The 19,970-nt window shown below is 42.4% G+C and overlaps 1 protein-coding gene across 7 annotated transcripts in view; it reads right to left on the bottom strand.

Annotated features, from left to right (window-relative positions):
• Nucleotides 1-1,359, bottom strand: part of LOC110494013 (voltage-dependent calcium channel subunit alpha-2/delta-2) — a 35,432-nt gene extending 34,073 nt beyond the window's left edge. For 4 of the 7 annotated variants that reach the window (XR_016487880.1, XR_016487879.1, XM_090205220.1 and 1 more), the window contains exon 1: nt 752-1,245. The gene's annotated coding sequence lies outside the window, so the exon portion shown is untranslated. Of the gene's footprint in view, nt 1-751 lie in introns of all 7 variants that reach the window. The other 3 variants (XR_002469226.3, XM_090205219.1, XR_002469225.3) reach the window with 2 other exon arrangements.
• Between the last annotated feature and the right edge of the window lie 18,611 nt (nt 1,360-19,970).

Below are 19,970 nucleotides of genomic sequence, written 5' to 3'. Positions count from 1 at the left end.
AATTGACAGACAGTCCGGTCAGCGATGACCCTTTTCCTAACCTTAACCTAATTTTCCTAACCTACAATGTTAATTCTCTTAACCTGCGGCATAAGTCATATCCTTATCGAAGTGACGCGTTTTTAGGGAATCTCGATTCAAAAAGCCCCACCGGTGACGTCTCTGGTAATTCCTTTGTCTCCGTCTTTCTGGCAGATGGACGCCTACTTGGCGTATCGCTGCCACCGCTGGTTTGAGTGCACACTACACTCTCAACCCAAAGTAAAAAATTGTGACTAAAACTAACCAGTAACCTTACTTAAAAGTAACAAGCGTCCTGTCCCATCAGAACATGCAAGAGTATTGTAGCGAATACATATTTAAATGCAATTTAAATCATGTTTGAATTTGATTTGACATTGCACTTTTAATTGGTTCAATATTCTTTGAGAGAAATATGCTGTCAGGGTTGCCAACTTTCTCACGACCAAATAAGGGACAAAAGGTGGCGTGCCAGTGCACGGTGCCACAGCTGTGTGGGTATGGTGTTGTGTGAATGAATGAGTATACAGTGTATATTCTTATTCAATTGGAAAGGCAAAACATTTATATATTCCATTTAGTCTATAGCTTTACTAAAACTGTATCATCATGTAAACCTATGTGAATAAACCTCAAAATAAATTATCAAAGAAATAAAAATGTTGACCTTTACAGCAAAAAATATATATACATTTCAAATGCAAGAGGAAGAGGGGCTTGAGTCACTCACCAAGTCTACTTTTCCCATGTATATTTTTTGCTGCTCTTGACTCTTTCAAGCAGTCCTTTGTCCTTTTGCATTGCCAGAGAGATGTCCTTACAGTCACAGCTCACAGATATTTGAAGTTCATTTTGTTAATAAAAAAAAAACGGACCCCCTTTTTCTCCCCAATTTCAAGGTATCCAATTGTTAGTTGCTACTATCTTGTCTCATCGCTACAACTCCCGCTCGGGAGAGACGAAGGTTGAGAATCATGCGTCCTCTGATACACAACCCAACGAAACTGCACTGCGCGCGTCCAACCTGGAAGCCAGCAGCACCAATGTGTCGGAGGAAACACTGTGCACCTAGCAACCTTGGTTAGCACGCACTGCGCCCAGCCCGCCACAGGAGTTGCTGGTGCGCGATGAGACAAGGATATCCCTACTGGCCAAGCCCTCCCTAACCCGGACGACGCTAGGCCAATTTTGCGTCCGGTTGCGACAGAGCCTGGGCGTGAACCCAGAGTCTCTGGTGGTACAGCTTAACCACTGCGCCACCCAGGAGGCCGCTGAAGTTCATTTTTGATCAGCTCTGTGCTGCATCTGTTTCTTGAGTCTGACCATTTAATGGTCATCAGAGAGAAAATCCTCTCTACAAAGGCATTTGAGCCTGAGGACAAATGAGACAATCCTGAACATATTGATCAAGTTGGCTTTCCCTAGGTTTTGGAAAACTGCCACCCACTGCTCATTGGTGGATTTTGTGGTATCCTGTCTGTCTTTCTGTATTTCCTCCCAGCAATCACAAACCTCTTCATAGAGTTGGTCCATACTGACTGTCTCTGTCATTTTGAGGGCAACCATCACCTGCTCCAGGTCAGTGAAGGAGAGCTCCTCATAGAGGTCGATCTGTTTCAGTTTCAACCTTACATTTTCTGGTGAGAAGTCAAACCACTTGTCAATGTATGTAATGACAGTGTCATAGAACTTCAAAGTCTTGTTGCTGTGTGGATCTTTGTGCTGACAATTGTTTGTCCATCAGCTGCTTGATCTGGTATCAAAAAAAGCTGTCCTGTTTCTGTTCATTTTGAATTTTTGGACTTCCTTGTAAACATCTGTGATGCAGAGCGTTGTTTCCTCCAGCTTTTTTACGAGTAGTTCAAATACACACCCCAAGTTGAAGAAAATGCACAGATAAATCTCAGCAACTTCCGTTTTTTCTTCATACTCAAAAATACTCTTCAGTGCCACAGGACAGGTCTCCCCAAGGGACCTGAAGTATGAAGTAAGAGCTGGCCAGCTTTGTGTGGCCGATGTGAAATGGCTAGCTAGTTAGCGGTGGTGCGCACTAATAGTGTTTCAGTCGGTGACGACACTCGCTCTGAGACCTAGAAGTAGTTGTTCCCTTTGCTCTGCAAGGGCCGTGGCTTTTGTGGCACGATGGGTAACGATGCTTTGTGAGTGACTGTGGTTGATGTGTGCAGAGGGTCCCTGGTTCAGGGCAAGGAGAGGGACTATACTGTTACATTGATGCTGTTGACCCGGATCACTGGTTGCTGCAGAAAAGGTCAAAAGGGGGCTGAGTGTGGCCGATGTGAAATGGCTAGCTAGTTAGCGATGGTGCGCGCTAAGTCACTCGCTCTGAGACCTAGAAGTAGTTGTGTGTGCATTTGAGGGTTTATTCTTCTGATGCAAATAGTTATTTGATGCATGGCCTACTATTTCTAACTGGAAAATAAATTCGTATGTCTTTTTTGTAACACCAAAATGTATAACACTCACACCACAACTACACGTTGAAACTACAGCTTTTTTCCTGTGCAGTGATCAACTTACATTTTGATAGCTTTTTGTATTTCTGAGTAACATAAACATATCGACATAGTGATTCACTTTTAATGTCATTACAGAAAACATACAACTACAACAAAATGATCGAGTTAACACATTAGAAACAAAGCGTGTCATGAAACTGGCAAATAAAGATGACAATGGAAAGGGAAATATTGATGATGGCCAGACATTCAGTCAACACCAACTCGATCATTACTCCAGAGACAGAAGATGAGGCAGAGACTCTAGAGGACAGGAAAGATGACATACAAGCACAAAGTGCAATGTTTTTTTTTTTTGTGATAGTTTGTTTTCAGTTCATGTTTAACAACTCTTCTAAATGTGTTTCATATGCACATTGCAGGTCACAGCTCTGTGGCGAAGAAACAATTGCGAGGTGGTGGTTACTGTTGTGAGGTCTACAGACAAAAAGTCCTCTTTCCTTCTCCATCATTCAGTTTAAAACTCTGCAGCCCAACAAATGCTTGTGGGTGAGGTAATAAATACTAGTCATAACATGACATTAAAGCATTTTTTTAAATCACAATTCTAAACATAGTGTAAAAAAATTCATACAGTACAAAGGATGAACATAGAAGTACATTAGATGTGCCCCTAACCAAGTCTAATGACATGTAATAATATCATTATGTAGTTAACTGGAATTGGAGTTGAATGTTTCTGATGACGTACACTTGAATATTTATGGCCCTTATTCTGTCATTGTGAAGTAAATAGTGAAGATGTGTCATCACATAAACACAATATTGTCAGCAATTACACACTTTGACTACATAACACCTTAAGTATGATTACTTAATCTCCCTAACAAGGCATATATGTCAGGACCCGGTTACGAACTCGGGTCTCTGGTGTGAGAAACAGTCACTTAGCAAACTGAGCCACTAATAGTCGACAGAACCCAGAAGATGAGGCAGACACAGCAGACACAGCAGTACTTGAGACGGTGTTTTTAAAAAGGAAAGTTCTTCAGGCTAAAATATAAATTCACAACGTCAAAAGTAATTCCAAGAGAACAAAGGTAATCCGCCAAGTCAAAAGGTAAATCCACAAGGTGGTAGGTACAGCAGAAAAAGCCTCAAAAGATAATAAAAAATAAATCAACGAGAACAAAAACAATACCACAAGAGCGTCCAACTGGAACAACAAATGTTCACAGCATCGCTGGGGCTGGGTGCTAACATTCAAACACAGAGCAAAGAACTGAGGAAAACTAAGGGTTTAAATACAATCAAGGGAAACGAGGCACAGGTGCAAATAATAACTGGGAACAAAGGAAAACAAAAGGGTCAAAAAGCACAATGGGGGCATCTAGTGACCAAAACCAGAACAACCCTGGCCAAATCCTGCCAATATATACAGTTGAAGTCGGAAGTTTACATACACCTCAATCAAAAACATTTAAACTCGAACTAGAACGTGTCTCCTTCCTTCCTGTCTTCGGTACCACACAGCTCCGGTATGACAGCTGTGTGGTCCCATGGTGTTTATACTTGCGTACTATGGTTTGTACAGATGAACGTGGTTCCTTCAGGCATTTGGAAATTGCGCCCAAGGATGAACCAGACTTGTGGAGGTCTACAATTTCTTTTCTAAGGTCTTGGCTGATTTATTTTGATATTCCCATGATGTCAAGCAAAGTGGCACAGAGTTTGAAGGTAGGCCTTGAAATACATCCACAATTACACCTCCAAGTGACTCAAATGATGTCAATTAGCCTATCAGAAGCTTCTAAAGCCATGACATCATTTTCTGGAATTTTCCAAACTGTTTGAAGGCACAGTCAACATAGTGTATGTAAGCTTCTGACCCACTGGAATTGTGATACAGTGAATTATAAATGAAAAAATCTGTCTGAAAAAAATGGTTGGAAAAATTACTTGTTTCATGCACAAAGTAGATGTCTTAACCGACTTGCCAAAACTATAGCTTGTTAACAAGAAATGTGTGGAGTGGTTGAAAAACTAGTTTTAATGTCTCCAACATAAGTGCGCCATCGCGCGCATGCTGATTTTGTCCATCCACACCAGACGTGATAGGATACACAGGTTGAAATATCAAAATGAACTCTGAACCAACTATATTCATTTGGGGACAGGTCGCAACACAAACATTCATGGCCATTTAGCTAGCTATCTTTCTGTTGCTAGCTAATTTGTCCTGGGATATAAACATTCTGTTGTTATTTTACCTGTAATGCACAAGGTCCTTATTTTCTGGATCTTTCTAGAATTTTGACCCATGTTGAGTCACACTAAATCGTGGGATGAAAGGGGAAACCTAGTTAGTTTCTAGTAATCTCTCTTCTTCAGTCTTCTTCTTCTGTGGACTTTATATGGCGGTCGGCAACCAACTTTAAGGTGCATTACCACCACCAACTGGACTGGAGTGTGGACCTCAAATCATCTTTCAATCACCCACGTGAGTATATGCTCCTAAAAACCAATGAGGAGATGGGAGAGGCGGGTCAAGTGTAAAAAATAGAACAAAGTTCTTGTTGAAATGATTGAATAACATGTATATGTACATTTATTTTGCTACGCATGTGCACATAACACGAGCGGTGTGGTCAGCATATTAGAATCACATTTGGCAGCGATTACAGCTGTGAGTCTATCTGGGTATGTCTCAAGAGCTTTGCACACCTGGATTCTACAATATTTGCCCATTATTCTTTTCAAAATGCATCAAGCTCTGTCAAATTGGATGTTCATCAATGCTGGACAACCATTTTAAAATCTTGCCATAGATTTTCAAGCAGATTTAAGTCAAAACTGTAACTTGCCCACTCAGGAGCATTCACTGTCTTCTTGGTAAGCAACTGAAGTGAAGATTTGGCCTTGTGTTTTAGGTTATTATCCTGCTGAAAGGTGAATTAATCTCCCAATGTCTGGTGGAAAGCAGACTGAACCAGGTTTTCCTCTAGGATTTTGCCTGTGCTTAGTTCCATTTAGTTTCTTTATTATCCTGAAAAACTCCCCATTCCTTAACAATTACAAGCATGCCCATAACATGATACAGCCACCACTATGCTTGAATATATGGAGAGTGGTATTGGATTTGCCCCAAACATAACACTTTGTTTTCAGGACAAAAAGTGAATTGCTTTACCACAATAGTTGCAGTATTACGTCAGTGCTTTGTAGCAAACAGGAAGCATGTTTTGGAATATGTTTTATACTGTAGGTTCTTTCTTTTCACTCTGTCAAGTAACTACAATGTTCTTGATCCATCCTCAGTTTTCTCCTATCACAGCCATTGAACTCTAACTGTTTTAAAGTCACCATTGGTCTCATGGTGAAATCCCTGAGCGGTTTCCTTCCTCTCCGGCAACTGATTTAGGAAGGACGGCTGTATCTTTGTAGTGACTGGGTGTACTGATACACAATCCAAAGTGTAAATAATAACGTGAACACACTCAAAGAGATATTCAATCTCTGCTTTAAAATGTTTACATATCAATAGGTGCCCTCCTTTGCGAAGCATTGGAAAACCTCCCTGGTCTTTGTGATTGAATCTGTGTTTGAAACTCACTGCTCGACCGAGGGACCTTACAAATAATTGTATGTGTGGGGTACAGAGATGAGGTAGTCATTAAAAAATAATGTAAAACACTATTATTGTCCATAGAACTTATTATGTGTCTTATTAAGCACATTTTTGCTCCTGAACTCATTTAGCCTTGCCATAACAAAGGGGTTGAAAACGTATTGACTCAAGACATTTCAGCTTTTTATTTTAAGTTCATTTGTAAATATGTCAAAAAACAAAGTTACACTTTGACATTATGGGTTATTGTGTGTAGGCCAGTGACAAAAAAATGTATTTAACACTCAGAGCGCCGGAATTCCATAACTACTAGAATGGCCATGATGGTCATTCTGACTGTTTATATTTCAATTGTAGAAATATGTGATAGTAAATAATAAATTGCTAAGTTCCATTTATTATGTTAAAATAGATCATAAGGAACCTCAAAACATCAAATTCAGTCAGAAAATGTATTGCCACTAGAGATTCTGGATTCCAGTCCAGGCTCTGTCGCAGCCGGCCACGACCGGGAGACCCATGGTGCAGGCACAATTGGCCTGGCGGGGAGGGTTTGGGCGGCTGGGGTGGAGTGATGGGTCATTCGCGAACGAGTCTGCTCTAAGAGACGGCTCTTGTAGGTGAACGTTGGAAGCTGGCTCGCATATTCAATTAATAGAATGAACTAATTCAAAGAACGAATAAAGAAATAAAATAATATAGAACTAAATGCTTAAGATCACACATTCCACTGCTCAGACTAACAGCCTCATCTGTTGTTCCTGTCAATCAGAGACGCATTGTTAACCATTGAAGCAAACATGCGTGAGGGAGGGCCATGCCAACTCACTCACAATCACACACTTGGCAGCCGATAAGAGAGAGGGAGGACAGTTGTGAAAACAACAGCTGGAAAATGAGTCGGAAGCACAGTAACATTTGGATGCATTTTAATAACGTAGACAATGTTAGAGCACAGTGTAGAATTAGCCAATTCTACGCACAACCTATACCGGCATAGGAGAACTGTGTACCCAACTGTGAAGCTAGCTGAAGCAGAGCTTCGAGAAACTAGCGTGCCTCCTAGTGGTAGTGGTGGAGCCAGCCCCTCCACACGTGGAGATGTATCCACTTAGTCAAGTAGGCCTACTCCACGACCCACAGCAACGCAGTCTCTTATGGACCGGTTTATGCCAAAGTCTATATCTGTAGCAAAACAAGACCAAATTGATATTGCATTGGCTAAAATGATTGCCACCGATTTCCAGCCATTTTCGATCGTGGAGGACAAAGGTTTTAGAAAATATAGCAATAGTCTATATCCAATGCACACAATTTCAAGCAGGAAAACAATGCAATTAACATAACCAAAGCCATGAACATTTTTAAATTGACCCATCATCCATATCTTGCCCACACAATCAACCTGATTGTAAGAAATGCTCTGAAGGTGATGAAGCCCACTGTGGACAAAGTGAAAGCAGCTGTGGAATACTTCCACATGAGCACAGTAGGTGCTAAAAAACAAAAGTCTACACAACGCCAGATGGGGATGCCTGAGCTGAGGCCTAAACAAGACTGCTCTACAAGGTGGAATTCAACATTTTATATGTTGAAGTGGTTTCTTGAGTCAAAGGATGCCATCATCTCTACCCTGGCCATTGTCAATGCACCAGTTGATGCTCTGATCCTGGAACCCTTTGAATGTGGTATCAGTAGACAAACCATGAACCTAAACTAATAAGTTACTGTTCTCTCTTGTCAGCTATGTGACATCTTCAAAAATGATACTCCTGTGTTTTATTTTTTATTTTTTTATTTCACCTTTATTTAACCAGGTAGGCTAGCTGAGAACAAGTTTTCATTTACAACTGCGACCTGGCCAAGATAAAGCAAAGCAGTGTGAACAGACAGCAACACAGAGTTAAACATGGAGTATACAATAAACAAGTCAATAACACAGTAGAATTGTATTTTATTTTTATTTAAAAAAAGAGTCTATATGCATTGTGTGCAAAAGGCATGAGGAGGTAGGCGAATAATTACAATTTAGCAGATTAACACTGGAGTGATAAATGATCAGATGGTCATGTGCAGGTAGAGATACTGGTGTGCAAAAGAGAAAGGGTCTGCAGCGAATCACATCCAGCCGCCAGGGAGAAGCAAATGTAACCACAGGACGTGACAGAATTGATGGACACCCAATATACATCAATGGACCGAAAGTTCCACAGAATAGAATATAATCACGTGCTATCAGAAACCGCTGCACTTGACCCCAGGTTTAAGAAGTTAGCCTTCAGTGATGCCAAAGCGATTGATGAGGCTCTTCAAAGAATAACCTCAGCAGCAGGGAGGGACAGCCCCAGCAGTCAGCTGGCTCAGGCACCAGGGCAACAGGAAGAAGATGGAGCGGATGGAGCAGAAGCACTAGCAGTAGTGCCACAAACATCTGCTGTTTGGATGCTGTTTGACGAGAGAGAAACTGGGGATGCAGCACGAAGGAATCCCTCAGCAGATGCCATAATGGAGGTTATGACATTAAACGGAAATGTTTTGTTTGAGAAACATACACCTCACAAGTCCTCAACTGGCAGCTTCATTAAATAGTTCCCGCAAAACACCAGTCTCAACGTCAACAGTGAAGAGGCGACTCCGGGATGCTGGCCTTCTAGGCAGAGGTCCTCTGTTCAGTTTCTGTGCTATTTTGCCCATCTTAATCTTTTCTTTTTAATGGCCAGTCTGAGATATGGCTTTTTCTTTGCAACTCTGCATAGAAGGCCAGCATCCCGGTAATAATGGGCCTCTGTACGCCTATGTAGATATTCCATTAAACATCAGCCGTTTCCAGCTACAATAGTCATTTACAACATTCACAATGTCTACACTGTATTTCTGATCAATTTTATGTTATTTTAATGGACAAAATATGTGCTTTTCTTTCAAAAACAAGGACATTTCTAAGTGACGCCAAACTTTAGAACTGTAGTGTACATGCAGAGATCATCTGTTCACCTACTCTGCGTCTGTAATAATGCCTGTGTGTAGCTGGTGTAGAGGAGTCAGGCGCAGGACAGCAGATATGAGTAAAAAACGTAATTTACTCAAAATTCCACAAACACAATAAAACGAGCCCACAGTAACGGCCCGTATTACAAACAATCACAGGAACTAAGGGTTAAATAATGAACAAGTATTTGGGGGATTGAAACCAGGTGTGTAAGACTAGGACAAAACAAATGGAAAATTGAAAGTGGAACGGCGATGGCTAGAAGGCCAGTGATGTCGACCGCCAAACGCCGCCCGAACAAGGAGAGGGACCTACTTCGGCGGAATTCGTGACAGCGTCTCGCAAAGACACAAAAAATCTCAAATTGGACTCATCAGACCAATGGACAGATTTCCACCGGTCTAATGCCCATTGCTCGTATTTCTTGGCCCAAGCAAGTGTCCTCTTCTTATTGGTGTCCTTTAGAAGTGTTTCTTTGCAGAAATTCAACCCGAAAGAAATTCCATTAATTAACTTTTAACAAGGCACACCTGTTAATTGAAATGCATTCCAGATGACTACCTCATGAGCTGGTTGAGAGAATGCCAAGAGTGTGCAAAGCTGTCCTCAAGGAAAAGTGTCACACCCTGATCTGTTTCACCTGTCTTTGTGCTTGTCTCAACCCCCCTCTAGATGTCGCAAATCTTCCCCATTATCCACAGTGTATTTATTTCTGTGTTGTCTGTTGCCAGTTTGTTTTGTGTCGTGAAACCTACCATAATTTTGCACTTGCACTTGCACTGTTCTAGTTTCTGTTTTCTAGTTTTGACCATTCTGCCTACACTGATCCTCCCTGCCGTTCTATACCTTGCCACGCCACACTGGATTTTTGACCCCTGCCTGCTCTGACCCTGAGACTGCCTGTCGTTCTGGACCTTTTGCACCCTATCTGGATTACTGACCTCTGCCTACCCTTGACCTGTCGTTTTGTTTAACACTTTTTTGCTTTACTACATGATTCCACAAGTGTTATTTCGTTGTTTTGATGTCTTCACTATTATTCTACAATGTAGAAAATAGTCAAATAAAGAAAAACCCTTGAATGAGTAGGTGTGTCCACTTTTGACTGGTAGTATATATATATATATATATATATATATATTTATTATTACTGCAGCCGCCAACCACAGGAGCCTGTGGTCTGGTCTGTAGCATACTGCAGCTGTGATAATCATTAGATGGGGGAGTAGGAGAGGAGGTAGGGTGCACATTTGGGTAACTGGGGGGGACCTACCTTGGTTGGGTAATTGATTCAAGGCCAGTCCTATCCTTTTGCCCCCCACCTTGCGGGTAAAACACTTTAGTGGCCCCCCTCTTGATGTTGGGGATAAAAAGGTACATTTTTAAGTTAATTCTTGCAATTCTACACATTTTGCCACGAGGTGTAGAGAAAATCCTGCCGTTTTAAAGCAAGTGTTCTGCAATTCGACACATTTTGCCAAAGGGCAGAGATATTTTTCTCTTCAGTTTAAAAGCTAATTTTCTGCAATTCTACACATTTTGCTTTGATGACATGTTAATGATATGAGTGACTAAAAACATCAATGGGGGCCTCCTGGATATCCAGGCCTGTGGTGGAAATTCTACCTTTAATTAAAATTTAATAATGAGGAGAGGCAAGGTCAATAATCAATCAAGGTATAACAATTTATTAATAAACTTCTTGCAATAAGGGAGCTGGTCACACCACACACAAAGTGAATGGAGTGAGAGCCCGCGCACAAAGAGTCCGGAAGCATTATATAGTCAAGCTGTCTTATACAAGCATCAGGACGTGACCTTATGTATGTGTATGTGGTGAGAGACGAAACTGGGTTACGGGGTACAGGCTACAATGAAAAGGTTGTCTCATTCTGTCGCAACTGAGGGAGGACAATAGGTGCCAAAGTGACAGGAAGTCACTCCAGATGTACTTCCTCTAGCTCAACGGTTCCCCCAAGTTGGGCAAGCAAGCAAGCACCTTTGACTGTCGGCCCAGATGATGTATGGTCCTACCCTGACAGGAAGTCACTCCAGATGTACTTCCTCTAGCTCAACGGTTCCCCCAAGTTGGGCAAGCAAGCAAGCACCTTTGACTGTCGGCCCAGATGATGTATGGGCACAAGCATGAACCTTTCGCCCAGAAACAGGCTCCAAGTAGAACAACAGCCGTATCCCTGGTGTGCAGAATAAAACACTTTGCTCTGTCTCCAGTTAAGCTAAGAGGAACTAGTTAGTTTCTATCAGCTCTTGGCTGAGCGCCTAGACATCATGGGGTCATACCACACACACACACACACACACACACTTACACTTTTCTATCTTATATGATTTAGTTTCTTTATCAATCTCAAGCCCAATGCCTAGGCTTAAAGAAGGATATTTTAGTACACAAGCATTAGTAAGGTTTCACAGAAAATTACTTCACAGGCCCCTGGGCACATGTCCTGCATGCCCAGTCGGTATTCAGCCATGATTACTACAAGTTTAGAGAGCTGGCTAGATTAACATTATAATCTAAAAATTGTTAGCTGACATGGCTAATTGAGTGAGTGTCAGTGACTGACATAACAAGAGAATAAACTGCTGAGACTCAACAACATTTCTAAATTGCAGTAAATTGAGACCCTGACTTCCCCCGGGTGGGGATGTTAATCCGGTGCTGAGTCTTGTTGTATAATTCAAGCTTTTCTTCTCACAATAAATCATAAAGTGTCAGTCAGCATAATCAGTTGGGAGAAATTACACTTAATTGGGAGACTATTGTTTCAATTCAACCCATAATTCAATTAAAAATAGATAATACAACAGGCCGAGCTCTGGTTGATTTAAAACATTGAAGTTAAAAATAGTTTGATTTTATATGATTCAGTCCTATTCTTTAACTTAGATTTTTGGTTGAGATGGAGACGTGAATCAATTATTAATTTGTAGAAAAACTGGAATTAAAATCAGAGTAGGTCATTGGCACAGATGGAACTAATGTTGATATTTGGTTGCATTGACAACCCAAACACAATTCAATATCACAATATCAACATTAACCTTAAAATGAGTAACACATCAATAGCCCATTTTCAGGTTACTGTAACTATAAATGTCTTCTTATGTAATCCTATAAAGCGTTCAAGGTAGCATGTGTACTGTAGGTCGTCACAGGTCTGTGGAGATCAATTGCTATAATAATCTGTGCAGAATCTCATACGGCAATGATCACTTGCACCATGTACTTTTGTATGTAATCTCAACTGCAATCCAGGCCATTTGCTTCTGCTATTAGATGAAGCACAGTGATAACACATTAATCTGTTGTATAAATAAACAAAATATCCGACATTGTATTCCCATTTTAACTTTTTAACTTTTAAATGATTGAAAGAACAGTGATAGACATTTGGGTGACAACTAAACCAAAGATCAGACATTGTTTTGCCATTGGAATTTGGTTGTGCTCTTAGGAAAAAAAAATTCAAGATGGCATAGCAGTTCAGACGTCTTTTGTCCTCGTCTTGTCGTGTCCCGTATATATATATATATTTACAACTTTTTTCACATACATTTTTTTTTATTTTCCATAAACTCATCTTCAAAACACTCTCCTGCAACCCTTACCAATTTATATTTATAAAAAAGTATTATTTACCTCAAATCTGTAATCCTCCAAGAAGCTAGTCAGAAACTCCAAGAAGCTAGCCAGAAACTAGCCAGAAGCTAACCAGGAGCTAGCCAGAAGCTAATCCAGAAGCTAATCAGAAGCTAGTTCAAAAGCTAGTTCAGAAGCTAGTTAGCTTCTTTACTGGCAAATTGTTAGTATTCAGCTAACCATGGTTTGTGGTCATCAGCTATCCTTTAGCTCGAAAATCTATCGCCAGTTTTGTACGGCGCAGCGCAGCGCGGCTCGGAACGGAACATACCGGACCAATTTTTCTCTCCATGTCCCTGGATTTCAACCGCTAACTCTGGACATTCATACCTGGATCTCACAGATAGCTAGCTGCTATCCGTGTGACTATCGGCTTTCGGCGATTCCGGAGCAAACATCAATTATTCCGGAGCTAGCCAGCTGAAGAGTTCCATCAATCACTCCCGGGCTGCAGTCACCTATCCGGACCCGGGCCTTCACAACTGGACTGCCGACGTTATCTACCCGAAGGAGTTATCCAGCTGGCTCCTCCGTACGCCCATCTGCGGCCTGCTAACCGTTAGCTGTCTTAACTATATCTAATGTTTTTATTTTTGTTGTTGTTGTGTGATTTGGATTAATCCCCTCTACCACACGGAACCCCACTAATCTACTGACGGAACGGAAGAGGTGGCTAAGGAACGCAAGAGGTGGCTAATAACAGACCTCCATCCTATGCTAGCTTGCTACCGATGGCCTGGCTAGCTGTCTAAATCGTCGTGACCTCCAACCAACCTCTCCACTGACCGGACCCTTTTGATCACTCGACTAAGCATGCCTCTCCTTAATGTCAATATGCCTTGTCTATTGCTGTTCTGGTTAGTGTTTATTGGCTTATTTCACTGTAGAGCCTCTAGTCCTGCTCACTATACCTTATCCAACCTATTAGTTCCACCACCCACACATGCAATGACATCTCCTGGTTTCAATGATGTTTCTAGAGACAATATCTCTCTCTTCATCACTCAATACCTAGGTTTACCTCCAATGTATTCACATCCTACCATACCTTTGTCTGTACATTATACCTTGATGCTATTTTATCGCCCCCAGAAACCTCCTTTTACTCTCTGTTCCAGACGTTCTAGACGAGCAATTCTTATTGCTTTTAGCCGCACCCTTATTCTACTCCTCCTCTGTTCCTCTGGCGATGTAGAGGTGAATCCAGGCCCTGCAGTGCCTAGCTCCACTCCTATTCCCCAGGCGCTCTCTTTTGACGACTTCTGTAACCGTAATAGCCTTGGTTTCATGCATGTTAACATTAGAAGCCTCCTCCCTAAGTTTGTTATATTCACTGCTTTAGCACACTCTGCCAACCCGGATGTTCTAGCTGTGTCTGAATCCTGGCTTAGGAAGACCACCAAAAATTCTAAAATTTTAATTCCAAACTACAACATTTTCAGACAAGATAGAACTGCCAAAGGGGGCGGTGTTGCAATCTACTGCAAAGATAGCCTGCAGAGTTCTGTCCTACTATCCAGGTCTGTACCCAAACAATTTGAACTTCTACTTTTAAAAATCCACCTCTCTAAAAACAAGTCTCTCACCGTTGCCGTCTGCTATAGACCACCCTCTGCCCCCAGCTGTGCTCTGGACACCATATGTGAACTGATTGCCCCCCATCTATCTTCAGAGCTCGTGCTGCTAGGCGACCTAAACTGGAACATGCTTAACACCCCAGCCATCCTACAATCTAAACTTGATGCCCTCAATCTCACACAAATTATCAATGAACCTACCAGGTACCTCCCCAAAGCCTTAAACACGGGCACCCTCATAGATATCATCCTAACCAACTTGCCCTCTAAATACACCTCTGCTGTCTTCAACCAAGATCTCAGCGATCACTGCCTCATTGCCTGCATCCGTAATGGGTCAGCGGTCAAACGACCTCCACTCATCACTGTAAAACGCTCCCTGAAACACTTCAGCGAGCAGGCCTTTCTAATCGACCTGGCCGGGGTATCCTGGAAGGATATTGATCTCATCCCGTCAGTAGAGGATGCCTGGATATTTTTTTTAAATGCCTTCCTAACCATCTTAAATAAACATGCCCCATTCAAGAAATTTAGAACCAGGAACAGATATAGCCCTTGGTTCTCTCCAGACCTGACTGCCCTTAACCAACACAAAGATATCCTATGGAGTTCTGCATTAGCATCGAACAGCCCCCGTGATATGCAGCTGTTCAGGGAAGCTAGAAACCATTATACACAGGCAGTTAGAAAAGCCAAGGCTAGCTTTTTCAAGCAGAAATTTGCTTCCTGCAACACTAACTCAAAAAAAGTTCTGGGACACTGTAAAGTCCATGGAGAATAAGAACACCTCCTCCCAGCTGCCCATTGCACTGAAGATAGGAAACACTGTCACCACTGATAAATCCACCATAATTGAGAATTTCAATAAGCATTTTTCTACGGCTGGCCATGCTTTCCACCTGGCTACTCCTACATCGGTCAACAGCACTGCACCCCCCACAGCAACTTGCCCAAGCCTTCCCCATTTCTCCTTCTCCCAAATCCGTTCAGCTGATGTTCTGAAAGAGCTGCAAAATCTTGACCCCTACAAATCAGCCGGGCTAGACAATCTGGACCCTTTCTTTCTAAAATTATCTGCCGAAATTGTTGCCACCCCTATTACTAGCCTGTTCAACCTCTCTTTCGTGTCGTCTGAGATTCCCAAAGATTGGAAAGCAGCTGCGATCATCCCCCTCTTCAAAGGGGGGGACACTCTTGACCCAAACTGCTACAGACCTGTATCTATCCTACCATGCCTTTCTAAGGTCTTCGAAAGCCAAGTCAACAAACACATTACCGACCATTTCGAATCTCACCATACCTTCTCTGCTATGCAATCTGGTTTCAGAGCTGGTCATGGGTGCACCTCAGCCACGCTCAAGGTCCTAAACGATATCTTAACCGCCATCGATAAGAAACATTACTGTGCAGCCATATTCATTGATCTGGCCAAGGCTTTCGACTCTGTCAATCACCACATCCTCATCGGCAGACTCGACAGCCTTGGTTTCTCAAATGATTGCCTCGCCTGGTTCACCAACTACTTCTCTGATAGAGTTCAGTGTGTCAAATCGGAGGGTCTGCTGTCCGGACCTCTGGCAGTCTCTATGGGGGTGCCACAGGGTTCAATTCTTGGACCGACTCTCTTCTCTGTATACATCAATGAGGTCGCTCTTGCTGCTGGTGAGTCTCTGATCCACCTCTACGCAGACGACACCATTCTGTATACTTCTGGCCCACTGTGTTAACAACCCTCCAGGCAAGCTTCAATGCCATACAACTCTCCTTCCGTGGCCTCCAATTGCTCTTAAATACAAGTAAAACTAAATGCATGCTCTTCAACCGATCGCTACCTGCACCTACCCGCCTGTCCAACATCACTACTCTGGACGACTCTGACTTAGAATACGTGGACAACTACAAATACTTAGGTGTCTGGTTAGACTGTAAACTCTCCTTCCAGACCCATATCAAACATCTCCAATCCAAAGTTAAATCTAGAATTGGCTTCCTATTTCGCAACAAAGCATCCTTCACTCATGCTGCCAAACATACCCTTGTAAAACTGACCATCCTACCAATCCTCGACTTTGGAGATGTCATTTACAAAATATCCTCCAATACCCTACTCAACAAATTGGATGCAGTCTATCACAGTGCAATCCGTTTTGTCACCAAAGCCCCATATACTACCCACCATTGCGACCTGTACGCTCTCGTTGGCTTGCCCTCGCTTCATACTCGTCGCCAAACCCACTGGCTCCATGTCATCTACAAGACCCTGCTAGGTAAAGTCCCCCCTTATCTCAGCTCGCTGGTCACCATAGCATCTCCCACCTGTAGCACACGCTCCAGCAGGTATATCTCTCTAGTCACCCCCAAAACCAATTCTTTCTTTGGCCGCCTCTCCTTCCAGTTCTCTGCTGCCAATGACTGGAACGAACTACAAAAATCTGTCAGAGCAGCTCACAGATTACTGCACCTGTACATAGCTCACCTATAATTTAGCCCAAACAACTACCTCTTTCCCTACTGTATTTAATTAATTTATTTATTTTGCTCCTTTGCACCCCATTATTTTTATTTCTACTTTGCACATTCTTCCATTGCAAATCTACCATTCCAGTGTTTTACTTGCTATATTGTATTTACTTTGCCACCATGGCCTTTTTTTGCCTTTACCTCCCTTATCTCACCTCATTTGCTCACATCGTATATAGACTTGTTTATACTGTATTATTGACTGCATGTTTGTTTTACTCCATGTGTAACTCTGTGTCGTTGTATGTGTCAAACTGCTTTGCTTTATCTTGGCCAGGTCGCAATTGTAAATGAGAACTTGTTCTCAACTTGCCTACCTGGTTAAATAAAGGTGAAATAAAAAAAATAAATAAAAGATGCTTGTAGGCATAGTGATAACACATTGGAAAATCAACTAACTTTTGGCTGTCTTCATTACTGGGTGAATATAGGTTGTTATCTCATTGATCAATGTCTCAACCAAATATTACCCAATTATCTAGTTGAAATGATGTGGTGTTCCCAGTGGGACATCTCTTGATGATTTCATATCTGATCTCAGATCAGGAGGAAAGTAATATCTAATAGTGCATACAGTATATCATACAATCATGATAGAAGTAAAACTCAATTATGTCTCTATTCTATATTGTCTCTATTCTGTAACATGCATTATGGTACAGAACCAGTAGCCAAACAGTTAATTTGGCAACGTGCTGGGCTAAAACCTAGAGCTACCACTTTCAAGGAATGGGACACGGACATACAATAAATCCCACTACGCCCTCTGACGAGCCATCAAACAAGAAAAAGGACAATATAGGAATAAAATGGAATCCTACTACACCTGCTTTGACGCTCATTGGATGTGGCAGGGCTTGCAGACGGTTACGGATTACAAAGAGAAGCCCAGCCGTGAGTTGCCTGGTGGCGCAGACTTCTCTAACAAACTGAATGCCTTTAATGCTCGCTTCGAGGTAAACAACACTGAGTCATGAGAGCCCCTGCTGTTCCAGACAACTGTGTGATCTCGCTCTCCGTGGCAGATGTGAGTAACTTTTAAACAGGTTAGCCCTGGGCCCGACGGAATACCAGGGTGCATTACCAGAGCATGCGCAGACTAGCTGGCAAGTGTCCTAACGCACATTTTAAATCTCTTCTTGTCCAAGTCTATAATCTCAACATGTTTATAAGCTGACCACCATTGTCCCTGTTCCCAAGAGCTCCAAGGTAACCTGCTTTTAAATGACTATCGTCCCATAACACTCACATCTGTAATCATTAAGTGCTTTTAAAAGCTGGTCATGTCACAAATCAATACTGATGGGTTCTGACTACTAAACTTGAAAATATAAAATATCCTTATTCATGTTACTGAAGGAAAGTGGGGAATGTAGAATGCTTATATTCTGTCAGAAAATTGTATTGCTAGACATCAGGGAGCCTATGGAAAGGAGAAGGGCCACAGTCTGGTACAAGTCAACAGGACAGCCGTGAGTTGGAGAGGAGTGAGAAATTTGGGCCGAGGTCAGGTCAGATGATGTGAGGAAGAACAGATATCTGTCACGACTCCCGCCGAAGTCGGCTACTCTCCATGTTCGGGCGGCCCTCGGCGGTCAACGTCACCGATCTTCTAGCCATCGCCGCTCCACCTTTAATTTTCCATTTGTTTTGTCTTGTTTTTCCGCACACCTGTTTTTACATCCCCTCATCACTCTACGTGTATATTATCCTCTGTTCCCCCCCATGTCTGTGTGTGTAATTGTTTGTTACGTGTCATGTATGACGCTTCATGCTGGTTTTTCGCCGGGTCTTGATTGGAACCCGTGGTATTTTATGCTGTACATTATTTGTGTGACGAGTGCGCTATTCGCTTTTGCCTTTGACAGGAGTGCCGTTACGCAGTTGCGTCTGACTGTTTTCCTTCTGCCAAATAAAGTGTGCCTGTTCACTCATCTCTGCTCTCCTGCACCTGACTTCAGTTAACCAGTTGCGCACACCCTTGACAATATCACTAAAGTTCTGTCTAGCAACAGAGGTGTATTGGCTGTTCAGATGTGTAAGGAGGAGACTCAGCATAGGAGGAAGGGTTAAATACCAGTGCTCGTGTGAACATGTCTTTGTCTGCTCAGCTGTCTGACCCTTTGGGTGAATAAACTTGTTTTGAGATTTTCATAGTTGTCTGTCAGTTTTTACCCTGTTACTTAGAACCTAACAATGTCATCATCCTAGACACACTAGACCCACTCCAATTCACATACAGCCCCAACAGATCCACAGATGACACAATCTTAATTGCACTTCACACTGCTCTCTCCCACCTGAGAGGACTAGCTATGTGAGAATGCTGTTCAATGACTACAGCTCAGCATTGAACACCATAGTCCCCTCCAAGCTCATCACCAAGTTCGGGACCCTTGGACTGAACACCTCCCTCTGCAACAGGATCCTGGACTTCCTGACGGGCTAACCCGAACACCTCCCCTTCAGGAGGCTGAAAAGATTTGGCATGGATCCTCAAAAAGTTCTACATCTGCACCATTGAGAGCATCTTGACTGGCTGCATCACCGCTTGGTATGGCAACTGCACTGACCTTGACCGCAATGCGCCACAGAGGGTGGTGCTGACGGCCCAATACATCACCTTACAGGACATCTATATCAGGCGGTGTCAGAGGAAGGCCTGAAAAATTGGCAAAGACTTCAACCACCCAAGCTATAGACTGTTCTCCCCGTTACCGTCCGGCAAGTGGTACCGGAGCATCGGGTCTCGGCCCAACAGGATTCGTGGCAGCGTCTATCCACAAGACTGCTAAATAGTTAATCAAAATGGTTACCCAGATGATCTTCATTGACCTTGTTTGACCCTATGCACACTCATAAGACTCCACCCACACACTCACCACACTGACACTCTCTCACACACACACATACTTTCACACTCATCAAAAAACGCTGCTGCTACTCTGTTCCTTTTTTACTCTTGTTATTATCTATGCCATGCCTTCAAGTACATATCTACCTCATTGATCTGGTAGCTTAATTGTTGTGTATTTTCATTCCTCTTTTGAATATATATATAAATATTTTTTTTTTTTACTCTACATCGTTGGGATAG

This window comes from Oncorhynchus mykiss, chromosome 17, assembly GCF_057628025.1.
Source record: "Oncorhynchus mykiss isolate SJ-2025 chromosome 17, ASM5762802v1, whole genome shotgun sequence".
Lineage (NCBI taxonomy): Eukaryota > Metazoa > Chordata > Actinopteri > Salmoniformes > Salmonidae > Oncorhynchus > Oncorhynchus mykiss.
Note: the sequence above shows the minus strand (reverse complement) of the source record. Positions and strands in the feature narration are given on the sequence as shown.